Here is a 5,000-nt window from a genome sequence, read left to right on the forward strand (position 1 = left end):
CTTTGGAAATAAGTTCGTTAATATAAGTGTTCAGTTTCTTTGTACGAGTTTTTATTAATATTATTTTCCTGTATTTCAATTGCTGTTGTTGAATCCTTTTTGTTTAGAAGTTGAACTAACGTGCAATGATTCTAAGTGAATAAGGATGTAAAGGTTTTACAGTAGAATTAATGGGATTCTACCAAAAAAAGTAGGAAAATGATGAGTGTAGCGTTGATGCAGTTTTTTGGCTTATCATCCTTTAGATGTCCATCTAATTGGAAAGTGGTGAAACTGGTTAAATGATATGTATACATTGCTTCCCAAATGAAAAGAGTAAGTCATAAATGTATTACATATGTATTCTGAATATCCGTTTCTCCAAAGAAATTGCTTCTTTAACGCATCATAGCATAAAAGGTAATTTTTTTTTTCTTTGGCGGAGGGGAGATATTTTGAAGTCCTCCACCTCAATTTCCTCAATTCTTCCAACACTCATCCCCCGTTCTGGAAGAATATGTCCAAGAACTCTTAGACAAAAGAGTAATCAGGAAGGTTAAGTCCATAAAATTTCAAGGAAGGCTGTTTTGTGTTCCAAAGAAGGACTCAGAAAAACTCAGAGTATTCTAGACTTATCGCCACTCAAAAAGTTCTCAGTGAACTACTTGTCCAGAATGCTCACGCTTCAGCGCATAAGGACCCTACTGCCCAGAAAGGCATATACTGTCTCTATAGACTTGTCTGACGCTTATTGGCACGTTCCAATTAATCATCACCTCTCCTACCTAGGCTTCAAGTTACATAGAAAACTTTACGCCTTCAGAACAATGCCTTTCGGGCTAAACATAGCCCCAAGAATTTTCACGAAGCTCGCGAACGCAGCCGTCCATCAATTACGCCTAAAGAGGGTCCATGTAGTAGCCTACTTGGATGACTGGCTGGTGTGGGCAGCATCCAGGAGAGAATGCATGCAAGCTTCTAAGAGAGTGATCCAGTTCCTGGATTATCTGGGATTCAAGATCAACATAAAAAAGTCTCGTCTTTCTCCAGCTCAAAGATTTCAGTGGTTGGGAATCCACTGGAATTTGGAGCCACATCAGCTTTCCATTCCTAGTAAGAAGAGGAAAGAAATAGCAGGATCTGTCGAGAGACTATTGAAATCCAAAAGGATATCAGGACGCGAACAGGAGAGAGTGCTGGGCTCTCTACAGTTTGCTTCGATAACAGATCCAGTGCTAAGAGCACAGCTTAAGGATGCAACAGGAGTCTGGAGAAAATACGCATCAAACGCGCGAAGAGATCCAAGTGACGTTGGCCATAATCCGCTTGGCAGAAAGGAAGAAATGGCACCTGTCAGCTGTTCACATTCAAAGGTTCTGCAATGTGACAGCGGACACTCTATCTATGATTACAACTATAGTCAGAATGGTCCCTTGACGCAGGACCGTTCTCCTTCATCTTGAGTAAAGTCCCAGAGCTGGAGATAGACCTCTTTACGACGAAAGACAACCTCCTTTTGAAGGTCCTCGATAAGCTGAGATCCTTCAAAGGGAAAGCAGTAATAGTGGCCCACAATTGGCAAAATAGCGTGGGGTTCCCTCTGGCTTTGGAACAACGACTAAAATTCGTACTGCTACCGGATCCATCCCTGTCTCAGCCAGTAGAGAAGTCGACTGTCTTCGCTCCTTCACAGAAAACACGGAACCTACATCTCATGATTTTCTCTCCTTAACGATGAGAAAAAGATTCGTTGTATTAAAGTCAGTTTAGACTTTTGGAGGAAACCAGCTATCTCTTCAGGGAAGAGATAGCTATCCTTTATCAAGGCGAAGAAACCGAAAGAAATCCCGACAGATTCCTATTTATCATTCTTCATTCACCTTTATGAGCAAAGTTTAGCAGCCAACACAATTATGTTGTTCAAGCCTGCCTTGACAAGTCAGATACCTTATGCCTTACAGGTACACCTTTCTTACGACGTTCTTAATGAACCAGGCCTCCAGCGCTTCCAAACAACCTTTGCATGGTCATTAGATATGATTCCTCATTGTGTATAAATAATGAACAATGAGGAATGTGCTTAGAAGGTATTGAATTTAAGTCATATTTCTGTTTGTACTCGCTTTGGGGCCAGAGTTATTAATTAGTCTATCTCTCTAGAGAGGAAGGCCACATCCAGTTCTTGGAGGGAGAACTGAATCTATTTCCAGACCCAACGTTTCTTTCCAGGAACAAGCTACCCACCAACAGGTGGGGTCCCTAAAGAATCTGCCCTCTGAAGGAAGATGCATTTCTATGTCCAGTGGAGTGCCTAATGTTATCTTCATAGAACTTCAGACTTTATGGGAGGACAGCTGTTCAGAAGAGAAACCCTGGGTTTAAAGTTATCTATTACCAAGGGCGAAATTCACCCGTGTTATTCGCAGAACGGATCCAGACAATACACCCGTTAGTCATGATCCGAGGATAGTTTCCTCTTCCATAAAATTTCCTTAATTATATGGACTTTGAACATCCTTGTTTGCATACCGGCTGGTAGTCATCCAAGGCGTTCTTTATGTACTATGCGAAGCAAGTGGAGCCACTTATGAGATCTGTGGTAGCAGCAGGTAGAATTTTTTAACCTTCTGTTTTATGTCTGCGAGGAACAGTGTAATTAATTTGGGGCGATTAATTAAGAGGGTAGGCATGTAGTCACTGTATGTTACTACACGCTGAGCGATAGGCCACGAAGGTGTCCTTACGAACTGTTCCATTGACGTCGGTAATCTATAGCATATACGGACACTTGTACCAAGCGTTTTTTATGCTATTGTATGTAAACAGTATGCAGACTATATCATTATTATTAATAATTCAATTGAAGTGGCAAATCTGTTTCCTAGTATATGAGACAATATTTTCTGTTGACTGCTTTCCTTTATGCTTTTATGCATTAAGATTAAAATATTGGTATCTTTATCATGGTATGTCTTTCGAGACTGTTCCCTGATTCATGCAAAAATCCACTCACTCTAACCCTTCCTTGGAAGGGTTGATAAGGTACCCTAACGGGATGGTGGCAAAGAGGCAAAATTTGTTTCTATGCGGATACAACCATTATCCAATATTTTATAAGACTAGTAACATTGGGGAAGGTGTCACAAATTCATTCTGACATTGGTGACTTTTATACAAACTTTGCTTCATATTGTAACGGGCGAGACCACTATACTGGCTTGTCATTTTGTCATCCATAAATTTTTATGTACTCCTCAAGACTTTTTCCAGAGTCTAGTACGACTCTTCCCTGCCAGGGGCAGGAAGCACTAACATAGTTCATGCTTAGATAAAATGACGTATGACGGTAACATCGTAGGTCTCTAGGTCTAGACGAACCAGGAAAATACTTTCTTGAGAGTACGGCACTGATTGAGATTCCACAGATACAGTAATGCTCTGGTAAACTTCCATCAGGACGACATAGCCTGAGCCCAAAAACCGGACTATTTTTGGGCGAGGTAGCCATGTCGTCCTGATGGACCCGCCCTTCCTTTTATTGTAAAAGGGCCTGTTGACCCCTCCATATAGTACAGTATCTGCAACACCTCGTATATCGCTACAAGGAATAGAGAGGGCGCTACCGCCTTCATCAGATACACACTGGAAACGGAATAGGAAAGATGCCTTATGAGCGGATCACTTTTCATTCTCGTTTCAGATTCTTGTCACTATACCCCCTCGAAGCGTTAATACTGTTCGGGGCGAAGATAGCTATGAGGCATGTCAAGAATACGTCCTCTGATATTATGTGATATCCCTGTGAAATTATTTAGGGATATTCGCTCCAGGAGATAGAATTCTGGATATCTTCAGGTGGAATTCTCTAGGAATATCACGGTAGTCAAAATATACCCTAGAAAGCTACCTAATAGGAACTTCCATCAGGACGACATGGCTACCTCACCAAAAAGTAGATTTTTTGCTTAGCGCTTAAATCCGTTTTCGTTAACCATTTCTTTCTTTACTATCTCCATTTCAAGGTATATATCCTTTTGCTATATCCTCATAGATAAATCATTCCAAACTTTTTGGCAAAAGGGTCATATTATGTCCATCCAAGAAGAAAAGATAAAAACATGGGAAAGACAAGGTATCGAAAGCAAAATTTCTAATCAATTCTTTTGTGTCCCTTGTTGCATCAAGCCCAAGGAACAGGCAATCTATTTATCATGGGTCGCATCGGCTGCTTCAAGCTACCCTTTCCATGTTATTAAGGTGTCCTTATTTCATCGGGGAGGATTAATGGACAGATTTGTTTACCCTTTGCCTTCCTTCTGCTTTATGTCCTACTTATGAACAAGATGGACTTAGGCACTCAGGTTTGTTTTGAAGGTTTAAAGGTGACTCAGGAGCGGAAAAGGAAAGGGATGTGGTGGCCTATGTAGTAACATCCCTAACTGGTAATCGCCAGACTGTGGTTAAGAGTCCCATCCAAACTCGTTAGTTCCTTTGGTAGCTGCAACCTCACTATCATTGTGAGCTAAGGATAGGTGGTTAGGGGGATCCTAGAGGTCTATCCTGGGTCATCTGCAGATATTGTCTGGCCCTCCCTGGTCTAGCTTGGGGGGTTATGGACATTGTCCTGCTTGATAGGACAGTGTCACTGCCCATTTCCTCTGACATTCATGAGGGGTCTTCAAAACTTAAAAGACAATGAGCCCTATCCAGGTCTCTACCCATACTTGGACCCACAGTGTTCAAGAAGTGACTTCTGTGCGAAAGAATGAGTGTGTGATCTCCGATTTCAAGTCAACAGAGCCACTTGTTTACGAATTTAAAAGGTGAGAGTTTCACATATAAACCACTTATTGGTGACTTATTTTTAGGGGAAGGGATAAGTGAGGATTTTAGGCCTAAGGTTAAAAAATAACTTTTAGAGAAGAACTTTCCACTCGGAGCGTTGTTACTTATGAACAACGTTCTTGTTCAGCATCCAGGCCTTGATGATGACCTGATGGAGGAGTTCAAGTTTATCAAAA

Source organism: Palaemon carinicauda, chromosome 17, assembly GCF_036898095.1.
Source record: "Palaemon carinicauda isolate YSFRI2023 chromosome 17, ASM3689809v2, whole genome shotgun sequence".
Classification (NCBI taxonomy): domain Eukaryota; kingdom Metazoa; phylum Arthropoda; class Malacostraca; order Decapoda; family Palaemonidae; genus Palaemon; species Palaemon carinicauda.